The following is a 17,078-nucleotide window of genomic DNA, read 5'->3' on the forward strand; positions in this document are numbered from 1 at the left end:
GGCCCGGTGTCAGTCCACGGTCCGGAGGTTGGGGACCACTGCCTTCGTCCTTTTGAATGACAGGATAGATTTGAAGGGCCTAAAGGCTTCATCATCTTCTTATTTTCAAATGTTCTTATTAAGATAGTATTTGGGTGAACCAGTGCCAGAAAAACGCATATGCATTACAGATGCCGTTATAGACCTTTGTATACTCTTGTTGGACCCACAGGACAGGCACAACAAATCTAAGTGTACTGTCAGAATTGATTTCACTTTATACCAGGAGATCTGCTTCTCTGCTGCCAATTGCCTTGTTGATGTAGTGTTACTAAGAAAAACCACTTACTTAAACCTTAAGTGCAGTTTCACATGCTTTAGCTTAACTTGCTGGCATCTTTCCTAATGTGTCTCAGGAAATAATTTAATGCAGTGGTGTAAATTAATGTGACTAATTACCACAATGTTAATTATTTCTAGATTGTGTATACATGGATACACATTTGTTAAGTCCCTTTTAAACATTTGGTGAAACAGCAAATTGCTAATCTCATCTCTTGAGTGCTCTTTCAATGTAAAGTGTACCCAGAAGTCTCAATATTTTCAAATGTAGCCCTGTGGGAAGCTATATTATGCTGCACATCAATAACAAGATGAAAACTGTAAACAACAAAGCAGCATTTCTTTCAAGTTTTGTGTTATCTAAATGCAACCTTTTTAGCTTCCAATTCGTTCATCACATTGAACATAACTCTCTGGTCTCATACATGCTTGTTCCATGCACTTGTCACACTCTTCTCAAGTCACCTCTCATCCTCCTTCACTCCAAAGAGAAAAGCCCTAACTCGCTCAATCTATCATCATAAGACATGCTCTCTCATCCTGATAAATCTCCTATGCATTCTCCAAGTATGGTCTAACCAGTGTTTTATAGAGCTCCAACCTTTCCTCACAGCTTTTGAACTCCACCCCCCACCCCAACTACTGTAGGCAAACACACTGTATGTCTTAACCACTCTTATGAACTTGCTCGGCAACTCCACACTTCTAAGAATCGTGCTACTAACCCCGTATTCTGTCTTCATTTTCGACATTCCAATTTCTGTCATTTCACACTTTTCTGAACTGAACTCCATCTGCAATTTCTCAGCCCAGATCTGCATCCTATCGAAGTTCAAAGTAAATTTGTCATCAAAGTACATATACAGTATGTCACCATATACCACTCTGAGATTCATTTTCTTTCAGTCATACACAGTAAATCCTAGAAATACAATAGAAATGATGAAACACCACACTCAATAGGACACACAGACAGCAAGTGTGTGAAAGACAGCAAACTGTGTAAATACAAAAAAGAAAACAATAATAGTAATAATTTAGATTATGAGGACACACAGTCCTCTTTTATTGTCATTTAGTAATGCATGCATTAAGAAATGATACAATGTTTTTCCAGAATGATATCACAAAAACACATGACAAACGGACTTAAAAACAAACAAAAACCACATAATTATAACATAAAGTTACAACAGTGCAAAGCAATACCATAATTTGATAAGAACAGACCATGGCACGGTAAAAGTCTCTAAGTCTCTCGAAAGTCCCATCATCTCACGCAGACAGTAAACCACCAGCGCTGCCAACTTGCTAATGCAGCATCCCGGAAACATCCGACCACAGTCCGACTCTGAGTCCGTCCGAAAACTCCGAGCCTCTGACCAGCTCTCCGACACCGAGCACTGAGCACTATCTCTGCCGAGCACTTCGACCCCAGCCCCGGCAACAGGCAATAGGCAAAGCCAAGGATTTGGGGCCTTCACCTCCGGAGATTCTCGATCGCACAGTAGCAGCGGCAGTGAAGCAGGCATTTCAGAAGTTACTCCAGGTGTTCCTCCGTGCTTCTCACGGCTGTCTCCATCAAATCCGGATTGTGCACGGCCCCCTAGTTACACATACCATATTCATTCGGAACGGCTGCGCGCGCTGTGTCGCACCGCCATCTTCTCCTCCCTCCTTTAATAAATAAATAAGCAAAAAATAATCAAGAACATGAGATCCTTAAAAGTGAGTCCTTAGGGTGTGGGAACAGTTCAGTGATGGGGTGAGTGAATTTATCTCCTCTCGTTCAAGAGTCTAATGGTAATAACTGTTTCTGAACCTGTTGGTGGGGGTCCTGAAGCTCCTGTACCTTCCTGATGGTAACGGTGAAAAGAGAGTATGGCCAAGATAGTGGGGGTCCTTGGTGATGGATATTGCTTTTCTGCAATTGTGCTCTCTGTAGGTGTGCTCAATATTGGGGAGGGATTAACCCATGATGAACCAGGTCATATCCATTACTTTTTTTTAGAATTTTCCATTCAAGGGCATTGGTGCACCCATACCAGGCTGTGATGCAGCCAGTCGATATATTCTTCACCACACATCTATAGAAGTTAGTCAAAGTTTTAGATGTCATGCCAAGTCTTCGCAAACTTCTAAAGAAGTAGAGGTGCTGCCATGCTTTCTTTGTAATTGCACTTAAGTGCTGGCCCAGGACAGATCCTCTGAAATGATAACACTGAAGATTTTAAAGTTGTTGTCCCTCTTATTCTCTGATGAGGACTGGCTCATGGGCCTACGGTTTCCTTTTTCTGAATTCAATATTGAGTTCCTTGGTCTTGCTGACACTAAGTGAGAGATTATTGTTGTGGAACCACTCCGCTAGATTTTCAATCTGCCTCCTATATGCTGATTCAGTCAATGACAGTTAACAAATTTAAATATGGCGTTAGAGCAGAGCTTAGCCTCACAGTCAGAATATGAAGAGAGTAGAGCAGGATGTTAAACACACAGCCTTGTGGTGCAACTTGCTGACGGAGATTTTGGGGGAGATGTTTTTGTCAGTTTGAACTGACTGGAGTCTGCAAATGAGTGAATCGAGGATCCAATTGCACAAGGAGGTATTGAAGCCCAAGGTCTTGAAGCTTATTGATTACTTTTGAGGGGATGATAGTATTGAAAGTCGAGCTGTGGTCGATAAAGAACATCTTGATGTTGGCATCTTTGCTGTTCAGATGTTCCAGGGTTGAGTAAAAAGCCAATGAAAAGCTTTTGCTGTGGACCAGTTGTGATGGTAGGAAAATTGGAGCAGATCCAAGTCACTTCTTAGGCAGGAGTTGATATGTTACATCATCAACCTCTCAAAGCACTTCTTAACTTAGCGACTTAACAAAGTTGCTTTGAATATACAAAAAGCACCATGCCAGTTGGTTTATCCACATCTATTCTGCTGGTTGCAACTCATAAATTGCAATAGTTTGTCAAACATCATTTCCCTTTCCTAAATCTATGTTGATGCTGCTCAATCTTATTGTTCTTTTCCACATGCCCCGTTACCACCTTAATAAAAATAGTTTCCAGCATTTCTCCTACTACGGATGTGATTTAGACTGCAGCATTGAAGAGTGATGTGCTAATCCATTACACATGAGTAAAAGTTAGGTTCATGCAGCTCTAAAGAGATTATGAGTGGATAAACAAAATACTGCAAGATACTCCACTCCCAATTATCAGTCCTACTGTCATAAAGCATTAAACAAAGAATTATTCAAACTCAGATTTATTTATCATATGTATATCAAAACATATAGTGAAATGTGTCATTTTCATTAACAACCAACACACCCAAGGATGTAGTGGGGGTAGTCAGCAAGTGTTGCCACAATTCCAGCGTCAACAGACCATGCCATAGTCTTCTGCAGAACAACACAAGCAGCAGCAATATCAACACCAACAGCTGCAACAACCAAACAAGACAACAGCAAAGAAAACCGCTTCGCTACTTTACCACCCACCACCCGCTCACACACACAGACTGGCCTCCAATCCCTCCAGCCCTTGGCCCTGGACTCAGACTCAGAGACAACATGCCTCCAACTTCTAGTCCCTGGCTCAGAAATGCAGACTCACAGACATTAGGGTTCTGAACTGCAGATAAGCCGACCCCAGGGCTTTGACCTTCAGGCCTTGCCAGTGTTGGACTTCCACTCAAACTTTAACCTCTAGACTTGCCAAGCTCGGGACTTCAAACACGGGCCTTGGCCACCTGACTACCTCAATCTTTTGGTATCGAACCTAGGACTCATTGATCACTGGATTGTCCTTCGAGCCACAAACCCCAGATTTGCCAATCACGGGTTTGACCTGTGGGCCTCAACTTCGAGACCTCCATGGACCTCCAACCCAGAACTTGCAAATCTGGGAATCACCAGTCTCCTCAGCACCTGCCAACCCGATCTCTGGGATCCCTGACCTTCAACCGCAGAGCGCTCTGACCTTGCTGCAAACATTGGACACCGAATACTGCCCCGACCTCTAAACCCCTCCCTCATCTCTGTTGCTATATCCTAACCTGTCTTGTAACTCTTCACGATGCCTCCAAACCATCCATATAAACCTAGAAAATAACTAAGTGTGGGCCACGACGTTGACAAACATCGCAGTCCAGCACCATCTTGTATTTTAATATCATTATGTTTTATAATATTTAAATTTAATTTAAATAATGTATTTTAATAGTAAAATTCAAATGGGAAAATAATGTCTCTTATTGTGACAAGGAAGGAATCAGCCTTCTTTCCAAATTTTTCAGTGGCATCTTATAAAATAAACACTTTGTGAAACAAATGGTCTAAATATAATAGGACTTGCAGACTGCTAAGGATCTGACCAGAGTCCTGCTTGTTTCTTCAAGTTGCCTCCTTGCACTCTTTTTTTTTTGGTTTAATACCCAAGTCCTTTTTTTTAAATTCAAAAAGAGCCAATGAGTCATAGAACCAGAGAGGATCAAAATGGGCCCTTCTGCCCATCATGTCCATGCTGACTGTCTTGCATTCTACACTGATCTCATGTTATTTCTGTGAATTAATTTTATACATTTACAAAACCTGAGTAGCAGTAAAGGACAAGGTATATGATTTTGCAACACTCAAAACCATGAAAAGCAGCAAAATAGTGTGTAATTCATTTGTAATGTGGCATAATGCTTTGGAAGTATGCAATAAATTGCCATCTTCATTCTTACTGTCAAAAATTACTTTCTGGTTGAGAACTTTGTTCTTTGTCACAAGTGGTAAAAATGGCAAACCCAGTATGATCAGTATATTTCATGCTTGCCTTTTTGTTGGCATTGACAAAGTTCTGAATCTATCATTTGTCTCAACTGTCCTTCAGAATCAGAATCAGGTTTATTATCAATGACATATGTCGTGAAATATATTGTTACGCAGCATTGCAATGTACATTGCAATACATAATAGTAAAAGCTGTATTACAGTAAGGAATATATATGAATTGAATTGAATTGACTTTATTACTTATATTCTTCATATACATGAGGAGTAAAACTCTTTACGTTACGTCTCCGTCTAAATGTGCAATTTATACCAATTTATAATAAATATTATGTACAACTGGACAGTCAATATAACATAGAAATACAATTGTATCAGCATGAATTAATCAATCTGATGGCCTGGTGGAAGAAGCTGTCCACCAATTGTTGGTCCTGGCTTTTGTGCTGTGGTACCATTTCCCAGATGGTAGCAGCTGGAACAGTTTGTGGTTGGGGCGACTCGAGTCCCCAATGATCCTTCGGGCCCTTTTTACACACCTGTCTTTGTAAATGTCCTGAATAGTGGGAAGTTCACATCTACAAATGCACTGGGCTGTCCGCACCACTCTCTGCAGAGTCCTGCGATTGAGGGAAGTACAGTTCCCATACCAGGCAGTGATGCAGCTAGTCAGGGTGCTCTCAATTGTGCCCCTGAAGAAAGTTCTTGGGATTTGGGGCCCATACCAAACTTCTTCAACCGTCTGAGGTGAAAAAGGTGCTGTTGTGCCTTTTTCACCACACAGCCGATATGTACAGTCCATGTGAGGTCCTCGGTGATATGGATGCCGAGGAACTTGAAGCTGTTCACCCTCTCAACCCCAGATCCATTGATGTCAATAGGGGCTAGCCTGTCTCCATTCCTCCTGTAGCCCACAACCAGCTCCTTTCTTTTTGCGACATCAAGGGAGAGGTTGTTTTCTTGACACCACTGTGTCAGGGTGATGAGTTCTTCTCTGTATGCTGCCTCATTATTATTTGAGATTAGGCTAATCAGTGTAGTGTTGTCAGCAAATTTAATTAGCAGGTTGAAGCTGTGGGTAGCAACACAGTCATGGGTATACAGAGAGTAAAGGAGGGGGCTTAGTTCACAGCCCTGAGGGGCACCTGTGTTGAAGGTCAGAGGTGCAGAGGTGAGGGAGCCCACTCCTACCGCCTGCCAGCGATCTGACAGGAAGTCCAGGATCTAGCTGCATAAGGCAGGGTGAAGGTCGAGGTCTCTGAACTTCTTGTCGAGCCTGGAAGGAATTATGGTGTTGAATGCTGAACTGTAGTCCAAGAATTGCATTCTTACATAAGCATCCCTCTTCTCCAGGTGTGTAAGGACAGTGTGTAGAGCTGTGGCTATTGTGTCATCTGCCAGTTGGTTGTGTCGGTAGGTGAACTGTAGCGGTTCCAGTGTGTGTGGTAGCATGCTGCAGATATAATTCTTGACCAGACTCTCAAAGTATTTGCTTATTATCGAGGTGAATGTGATATTCAGACATGTTACCTTGGTCTTTTTAGGTACCAGAACAATGGTGGATGTTTTGAAGCAGGAGGGCACTCTACACTGGGAGAGGGAGAGATTAAAAATCTCTGAATCACACCTGCCAGCTGAGCCGTGCACATCCTGAGTACCCGCCCTGGGATGCCTTCTGGTCCCGCAGCCTTGCGACTGTCCACTTGTTTGAAACATCTCCATACTTCCGTCTCAGAGATAACCAAGGTGCAGGTTGCATCTGCTGTAGGTCTCCTCAGGGGCTCTGTATTGACGACATTGGACCAAGCATAAAAAAGATTTAGCTCGTCTGGGGGAGAGACAGTGATGTTGTAAACTCCACTGCGCTTAGCTTTGAAGTAGCAATGGTGTGCAGCCATAAGCTGCATGTGTTGTTGGTGGAGAGTTGAGTGTGGATTTTGTCCCTTTATTGTTGCTTTGCTGCCTTGATGACTTTGCACAGATCGTAACTGCATTTCTTGAGTTCCTGCTGATTACCGGCAATATAAGCTATCTCGCTATCTATGTATCTATCTACCTATCTCTCTCTCTCTCTCTCATATATATATATATATATAGAGAGAGAGAGAGATAGCGAGATAGCTTATATAGCGCACTCGCGCTCTCTCTCTCTCTCTCTCTCTATATATATATATAGAGAGAGAGAGAGAGAGAGAGAGAGAGAGGGGAGGGGGAGGGGTAGAGGGAGAGAGATACACATATTAAATAGTTAAATTAAACAAATACTGTAGTGCAGAGAAAAAGTTGTGAGGTGGGGTTTGTGGGTATAATGTCCATTTGTTGTGTCCTATGCTGGCTGTATTAACAGTAGGTGAAGTTATCAATGTACAATGTCATTTTCAGTCAACTTTAAAAGTTTCACTGCAGTGGGCTCTGCGTTGGTTTTGCTCACAGGTCTATGCTGTAAAGAACAAGATTAATATTCCAAGATCTAAATACTGTATCTGAATTAATCACTGTAGAATGCAGTTGGAAGTATCATAATCCAGCAGAGATGACCCACTTGGGTGTTATCTTAATTCTTAATTTCCCAACTCCAAATATTTATATGACTGGGTTAGTTCTGATTTATTTTCCCAAACATACATTAGATTCAGTCGACTAAAAAAAATTCCATGAGATCACAGTTCCTTTACTTCAGGTTGCCTAAGGAGTAAGTTCTAGATCTGGGGCGACATTTGATAGGGGGCTGCATAACATTAAATTCAGGAACTTCAGATAGGTTGCATTCAGCACATTATGCTCACAATTGGTCAAATCAATACAATTGGCCATAAAATTCCAAGTGCATGTGCATTCCCTGCTAATCATGGGCCAATTACAGCAGCATTTTCAACAATTGACAGAGATCAGAGTGGCGACAAGTCATGTGGGTTTTTGCATACATTTGTATTTGATGTGTTGATTGAAGAATAGCGTGTGGTTCTAAAGCACAGTGGAATCTGAACCTGATGTGTTTCCACCAGTTGCATCCATTAGCAAGACTTCATAATGGACTTTTTTAAGGAACACTAATAAACATCTTCTAAATAATCCTAAAAATTGCTTTAATTGCTAAGGAGTTGCTGACTGCATCCAGTAAATTTCAAATATTTTTGTTTATTTAAAATTAAGGCACCCAGAGGTGGTGACCTAGCCACACTTGCTGAAGATGGTTATCTGATAAACATATGAGCAGCTGCAATAATAACAGGGCACTCAGTTACCACCTGAAGCTAGGCAAGCACTATCTATTTTTATAATGATGCTTGCTTGCATTGGTTAATAGAAGAATTTACGCTTCAGGTAATGAGTTGGAACAGAAACCTGAGCAAAAACAACATTTCAAAAACTAACATGATTTATGAAAGGGATGTTCAATTGTGCCCCAAGTAGGAAGTCTGGAACACTGCTGCTTTTAGTCTTCTGGACAAACAGGGGAAACAACTTATCAAATGCTATCTTGTTTTTACTAACCAAGCATGTTATTCAGATTCACAATTATGTATATCATAGCTATTCCAGAATCACTTGAAATACAAGCACGCTAGAAGAAACATGGCAGTATTGTTCTTCCTCAATTTATAGCAGGGTTCAGTTCCTGTTGACTACTCATAAACTAAACAGCCTGCAAGACAGAAATGTGGCTTTGAACCAAGTTCCCACTTGGCAGTAGATGCCTTCAGCCCTGCAGCAGCCAGCAAATCCATCCCAAAATCTATAAATATTGTAACAGAAAAACAGGTTATTTTAGTCTATTAGGTGGCTACCTGAGTATTTCTCTCCATTTATTCACACTTCCCTGATATTAGAGTTACGTCTAACTCTAATATCTTCATAAAACTACTTAATTTGTCCTTAAAACCTTTGATTAGATCTCATGTAGTTTATGGCATGGAATGCTACATTCCAATCAACATCTGTATGAAGATTTATTTTATAACCATCTTTTTTTGTGATTACCAGGTGTGCTTTTTCATTACAGTCAAATTAAGTAGTAGAAATAACTATGTCTAACTGTGCATGTTTCCCTCACACTCGGAGGTGAATCGCCAACTTGACCTGATCCGTTGAAACATCTCATAAAGCTGCTAAGTTTTAAACAGCAGTTTGCGAGAGTAAATAAAACTGTTAACTTACGTTTGTAGAATGCTTAGGACTTTGTTATTTCAATTATTATCACAACATTCTTTTAAGTCACCTTAATTTAGATCTTACAGAGCACTGCAGTGTAATAAATTTTCCAGTGAACCTGGTAACATTCAAGGGAACGCAGAAAATAGTAGCATGTATGTTTGAAGACAGCACAGGAACAGGACCCAGAAGAACTTCAGGGGAGCACTGGAACCAGGATCCCACTGTATGAACAAGAGGACACTGGGACCAGGATCCCATTGTATGAACAAGAGGACACAGGGACCAGGATCCCATTATATGAACAAGAGGACACAGGGACCAGGATCCCATTCTATGAACAAGAGGACACAGGGACCAGGACCCCATTGTATGAACAAGGGGACATGGTGACCAGGATCCCATGTATGAACAAGAGGACACAGGGACCAGGATCCCATTGTATGAACAAGAGGACACAGGGACCAGGATCCCATTGTATGAACAAGAGGACACAGGGACCAGGATCCCATTGTATGAACAAGAGGACACAGGGACCAGGATCCCATGTATGAACAAGAGGACACGGGGACCAGGATCCCATGTATGAACAAGAGGACACAGGGACCAGGATCCCATGTATGAACAAGAGGACACGGGGACCAGGATCCTATGTATGAACAAGAGGACACAGTGACCAGGATCCCATTGTATGAACAAGAGGACACAGGGACCAGGATCCCATTGTATGAACAAGAGGACACAGGGACCAGGATCCCATGTATGAACAAGAGGACACGGGGACCAAGATCCCATTGTATGAACAAGAGGACACGGGGACCAAGATCCCATTGTATGAACAAGAGGACACAGCGACCAGGATCCCATTGTATGAACAAGAGGACACAGGGACCAGGATCCCATTGTATGAACAAGAGGACACGGGGACCAGGGTCCCATTGTATAAACAAGAGGACACAGGGACCAGGATCCCATTGTATGAACAAGAGGACACAGGGACCAGGATCCCATTGTATGAACAAGAGGACACGGGGACCAGGGTCCCATTGTATGAACAAGAGGACACAGGGACCAGGATCCCATTGTATGAACAAGAGGACGCAGGGACCAGGATCCCATTGTATGAACAAGAGGACATGGGAACCAGGATCCCATGTATGAACAAGAGGACATGGGGACCAGGGTCCCATTGTATGAACAAGAGGACACAGGGACCAGGATCCCATTGTATGAACAAGAGGACACAGGGACCAGGATCCTATGTATGAACAAGAGGACTCAGGGACCAGGATCCCACATATGAACAAGAGGACACGGGGACCAGGGTCCCATTGTATGAACAAGAGGACACGGGGACCAGGACCCCATTGTATGAACAAGAGGACTCAGGGACCAGGATCCCACATATGAACAAGAGGACACAGGGACCAGGATCCCATTGTATGAACAAGAGGACACGGGGACCAATATCCCATTGTATGAACAAGAGGACAGGGGGACCAAGATCCCATTGTATGAACAAGAGGACATGGTGACCAGGATCCCATTGTATGAACAAGAGGACACGGGAACCAGGATCCCATTGTATGAACAAGAGGACACGGTGACCAGGATCTCATTCTTTGAACAAGAGGACATGATGCCCAGGATCCCATTGTATGAACAAGAGGACACGGGGACCAGGATTCCATGTATGCACAAGAGGACACGGGGACAAGGATCCCATTGTATGAACAAGAGGACACAGGGACCAGGATCCCATGTATGAACAAGAGGACACGGGGACCAGGATCCCATTGTATGAACAAGAGGACACGGGGACTAAGATCCCATTGTATGAACAAGAGGACACAGCGACCAGGATCCCATGTATGAACAAGAGGACACGGGGACTAAGATCCCATTGTATGAACAAGAGGACACAGTGACCAGGATCCCATTGTGTTGGAGAGAATGCAGGAATTAGCACCCTGTGTGTCAGGTGCTGAACTATTGAGACTTCTGAAAAATTAAATGGTAGATATCGGCATTTTACCATTATCATTTTTTTATTGTCTTTTAATTTTCTATGCTTTTTTGGTATGCATGTATTACACATTAACAAGTTTTGGAACACTCAGTCTATGATGTTTAAACATCAATGTAGAAATACGTATGTAGCAGGGCACAGTTTATGTAATAAGTCGATTTCTCCCTAAGTTAGATATTTCCATTTTCTATAGCTACTCATACCATATTACTCTGCATGCACTTGCTCTAATTCCTTCATTTCATTGAATAATCACTCTAACACTACACATAATTAAACTAATGAATTTTTTTAATCCAGTCATTAATGAATACCATGAAACATTATTACTGTCTTGAAAAGGGCTTTAAAAATGTATGGGAGATTTTGCATTAAGTCAGATTGCTGTAAGTCAGATCATTTGTAACCCAGGGAGCCCCTGTACTTTCACTTCATCATCTTCACTTCATTAGATTTGATTGAATTTTGTGCATTTCCAAACAGTCAATAGGTCAGACACGTTCCCATCTATTGTAATAACTCCAGTCAAAAATAGATTACTTTTGTAACAAATGCATAAACTGCACAGATTTTTATCCTCACACTTTTCTGTGATTTGTTGGAAACCATTACAGTCTTCAAGCCTCTTAACCAGTGCGATACCTAGCATTGAGCAAATGTTGTTTTCCACAGTCCCTTTAAATTCATCAGGTCCCACTTCCTGCACTCCACTTAAACTTGCTATGGCCTCATTCCTTGCAAACCTTTTTAACAAATAGACAAACGTGTCTATTTTCTGCCTTCTTTTCAGACTCACTAGGGTGCTATTTCCAGTACTTTCTTTGAACTCACTGGGTAGACAGGAAAATTTAATGACACTGGTGTGTTCCATCTTTAGTAAAGTGAACAAAAGGGGTGATGTATTAATAGAAATAACATCCAATCTGCATAGTCTCAGATCATCATACTTTTGCCATGATTACTGTAATCATTATTGTGATGTTTTCAGAATGGACAGTGACTTCAAAACAATAATACATATTTGGTGGAAGACAAGAAGAATGTTCTCTAAAGTGAATATAAAATTCAAACAAATGTTTCTGGAAATAAAATTCAGTCATCATTTGGAAGGGAAGGGAATGATCTGAGAATTCCCAGAGTGTGACTAGATCATTTCATTATGTAAGTTCACTTTCCAGATCCCTCTTATGTTTTTGACTCGAATGATTGGTAATTAGACCAAATCTTTCATGAAGAACCTTGTGAGAGTACACATTTATCTGTAGGAAAGGACCAAAATGTGGTGTCTTTACAGCTCATGCATTTGGGAAAATAAGTGAATTTTTTATGTCCCCATGAACTATGATATAAGTTTTATAATTAATGATGTCAGTATTCCATATTGGCCAGGCCACAAATCATTCTCGTTTAAAAGTGGTGAGGTACAATTACATATAAAAGGATGCAATTTAGTGTGGTGATAGCTACATTATTGTTACAGCAGGTGTGAGCAGATTGAAAGGTCTTAAATTCAAAAAGAATTTTTGAGGTTAATGTTATATGGCCATTATGCAATTGGATAATGGGTCAGTATTTGATGTGGCTGACCATCTACCCTAAATATGTCTCTTTAGAAGAATTTTTATCCTTAAGGAAGAAAACATCCAGCACAGGGTGATAGAATTGAATGCAGGAATTAGTGGGTGCTTTGGAGAGAAAGTTGCCTGATGTGGCAGCAGTCTGTTAATGTGATTGTTTCACATTGCAGGAAGGAATTGTAGCTCAATAACAAATAAATGGCGCTGACTGGAGAATATGGCTGCAACTGCAGTCCTTACGAGAAGTGAGAAAAACACAAAGCTCTATGAACCATGGCCTATATGTGGGTCCAAAGTGTGTGAACATTATTCATTTGCAAATCTCTAAAGCTTACTTATTTTGTGGATAAACAAAAACACAAAGCAGATTGTGTTTCAAATATTCTCACTGTTTCAAAAGTGGTAACTTATGCTCAGCATTTTTATCAGAACTGGCAGCACTCTGCTCCTTCAGTTCCAAACTGAAGCAGTGAAATTTGACATACTGATCAATGGAGGACTGAGAGTCGACATGTAACTAAATCACGATGAGAAGCTGTGTGCTTTTCTTTTTATCCATAGCTTTGGGATATAGAGGTTCATTGTAGAATCCACGTGATTTAGCCCTTTTCCAAATATTTACATGATGTACATTGCCATTGGTACAACTTCAAGAGTTCTATATGGAACACCCCTATTCCTGGAAATATGGCATTATCATTTGAAGCCAAGAGATCAACTTGGTTATTTTAAATTTTACATCCAAACATGTTTCTTGTTCACTTTTCTGTTTCAGAGTTAGAAATGAGGCGCCTCCCCAATTTTAGGTCACAAGGTGACATATCTTGACTTTGGGATTGAGGATGATTGGCTTCCACTATGGTTCTGAGATGACTGATGACACCAGTGTGGGAACAGCAGAGTCTTCCACAAATGTGACGGGAGGTGCCTAATGGAATGGGTGGTTGGGTAGTTCATGAGGTGGTTTGTCTCTTCCACTTCTGACACAGTAGTTCCATGTGCTCACTGAGCTTGGCCTCAAAGTTCTCATCAGAGTATTGAATATTCCTTCTCCTTTTAAGCAGTTATGCCGGGGCATCTGTGGGAATGTTGCATTTCCCGAGAAAACTTCGGGCACTTCCTTGAATCATTTTCTCTGTTAGCCAGGTAACCTCTACTTGTGATAGAGTAATCATTTCAGAAGTCTGTTTAGAAGAAACATACAGCAGAGAAACAGGTCCTACAGCTCACCGAATCCATGCTGACCATCAACTACTGATTTATGCTAATTCTACATTGATTCTACAGGACTCCTCCCGCCCTTCCCCAGGATTCACTTACATATAAGGGTAAACTAGCACTTCCAAATTAATCTACAACCTGCATAACTTTGGGGTATTGGAGGAAACCAGATCACCTGGAGGAAACCTACACAAGTACAGGGACATCACTAGAGGTTAGGATTGAGCCTGTGTCTTTGGCACTGTGAGGCAGCTGCTCTACTGGCCCTGCCGTTGTGCTGTCAGAAAGACATGGCCTTCCCAGGGGAGTAACTGAGTGCATTCGTGCCTCAGATATGGCGATGCTGGTTGAGACAGGACAATGATGTTGGTTTACTTGTTCTTCCTGCGAATTTAGAGATTTTGCAGAGACAAGGCCACATATATACTATCAGTAACTAACATTAATAAAATAGTGAAAATTAAGGTATGTCCTGAGGCTATGCCCTCAGATACTAAACTCTTCCACCAATGGAAACATCACTTCTACATCCATTCAATCCTGGCTTTTCAGCATCCATATGTGTCAATGGGAACCATGAACCCCCCACCCCCCAACCTTCAACAAAAGCATTATTATTTGGTTACTGGACTAGTGCCTAGAGACATGGAATATTAATTAGGAAGTATTAATTTGAATCCTGCTTTGGGCCTGACAAGGTTTAAATTCAAGTAGTTATTCAAGAATAAAAAGCTAGTTTGAATAAGGATGACCAAGAGATTATTGAATTGCCATGAAAAAAAATCTGGCTTCTTAATGTCCTTCAGGAGAAAGAAATCTGCCACCTGGTCAGGCCTATCGTCAATGGAGCTGACTTCTTAATTGCTTTCTGACAAAGCTTAGGAGGACAGTTAGGCATACCATGAAATTATAAAATTAACACATAACCATGCAAGAAACTGATTAGTCACTATTACTTGCAACACACACAAAATGCTGGAGGAACTCAGCAAGCCAGGCAACATCAATGAAAAACAGTAAACAGTCGAGTTCTGGTTTTCGAACAGTAATTGGGAAGTAGAATTTTTCTACCCGTAAAAGCTTATGATGAAATCAAAAAAACTGCAGTTAACAGGAATTGCATGTAAGGAGGCAGCTCACCTGCACTTTCTCAAAGGCAATTAGAATAAGCAATCAATGTCAGAATTGCCTACATTCTCTGTTTGAATTTAAGAAAGGTTACAAAGTACAATAAAATGTTCATCACAAAAATGGTATAAAGAATTTCTTCATTTAGGTTCTGCTGCATTAATTTAATAGATATAGATACAGCAATATGTATTAAGTAAAAAGTATTTGAGTAATTGCTGCCTCATATGATTAGATATTAATTATTATATTGCTCATATTTACTGATGTATATAACTGACCCTATGTGGAGAAGTCCAATAACGGAAAGTTCCGAATGGAATAAGGGGAAAAGACCTATATGGATGTAAGTTACTAATGCCTCACCACAATTCATTGATTTTGTGATGTATTTCCATCAGTGATTGGTTTTTACCAACCTCTTATTTGTACAGGTTTTATTTCCAAAACAATTGGAAGAAGTTACACTCTGATAATAATTGCACAAAAGATATAAATCCAAAACTATGCAAGAACAACCAATAAGTATGCACTATGCAGGGGAAATGTTAGATAAAATTCAGCAATACACCAAACAACTGCAAGAGCAGTTCCAGCAAAGCTAAGTGCCAATGGTGATTAAATACTGCAGTACCGTTTTAATAATTTAAAAGCTGAGGCTGGGATATTGTGTGGAACGCCATCAAGTTTGAAAGAAGGAAAAGAGAAGACAGACTAAGTGATGTACCGAAGCTGAAGCTGAGGCTGTGTAAAGCACAGAAAGAACCGGAAGATTTTGTGCAAAAGAAAGGTTTTAGAGTAAAAGAAATTTCAATCCCAGAGGTCCAGGACCCAGCAGTTAATAGGCAAGAACTGCCAACTTCATGTCGGCTCATCGTTATCCTGCAGCAAGACAGCTTGACAAGACGAAGATGATGATCTTGATATTGATTCTTTCTTGGGGAGCATGTTATACATGTGTCTGTATTTGAAAGAAAGGAGAAAAGCTTCAGCGACCATATTTTCACCTAGTTCTATGCACACTGTGAAGGCAGGGTGTTGAAGCGGTTTCATACATAAGATCTTGCATTGTTAGTAATCCTTTACAGATGTGAAATACCCGTGAGTGACCATTATGATTCAGGGAATGATACAACAGTCTCTGGATCAGCTCTCGCAATGCAGACCATTCATTATTAACCAACACTAGTGAGATATATATGGAGCATTACTGACCCTTGTAGAACAGAGCAGCAGGATAATCGACTTATCCTGCTGGCAGTTGTAAAGAGAACTGTTGGTGTTCAGCCATTGGAATGGAAATCAGGCCAGATCTGAAAGCATCTATGTCATGAGTCTGCGATTTGTTGACACAATTGGTGGCCAATTCTGTCAAGGAGTACAAAGGCTGGACTCAGTCTTTCAGGTAGTCCCTGGAATAAGGCTAGGGAATTAATTGTTAGATCCTGCAGCAGTTAGACTTTGAATAGGACCTTAGACCCCATTTATTGTAATGGTGAATAGGGGCCTGCTGATTGGGAGCCAAAGGGGAAGGTGATTTTTTGTTAACTATTCTGTTTTAGTTTTTTTTTCAAAATTATTTCTTCATGGTTTTGCATTTTATTTTTGCTTTGTTAAAAATAGTTTAATTAATTTAAATTTCAAATTATTTACTGACATCTCAATAGTTTTAAATGTCTCTGAAAACTGCTGAAATGTCTCTCAACTTTGACGGAGCACAAACCTCTGTCTCAGTCTTGCCTTTTGTTCAGGAACATCCTTGGGGCAGCGCCCTTGCAGTATTATGTTGTCACTTTTCAGACTTCAGTGCCTACCTCACAACTAAAACTAACCCAAGTAATTATGGGCACACAGGGAACCGGTTTGTCAGTTCCT

General features: G+C 40.9%; 1 protein-coding gene across 6 annotated transcripts in view; it reads left to right on the forward strand.

Moving 5' to 3' along the window:
- Positions 1-17,078, forward strand: part of LOC134344113 (LIM domain-binding protein 2) — a 555,808-nt gene that overhangs the window by 441,770 nt on the left and 96,960 nt on the right. The gene's annotated exons all lie outside the window — the stretch shown is intronic.

The sequence above is a fragment of the Mobula hypostoma genome, chromosome 3 (assembly GCF_963921235.1).
Source record: "Mobula hypostoma chromosome 3, sMobHyp1.1, whole genome shotgun sequence".
NCBI lineage: Eukaryota > Metazoa > Chordata > Chondrichthyes > Myliobatiformes > Myliobatidae > Mobula > Mobula hypostoma.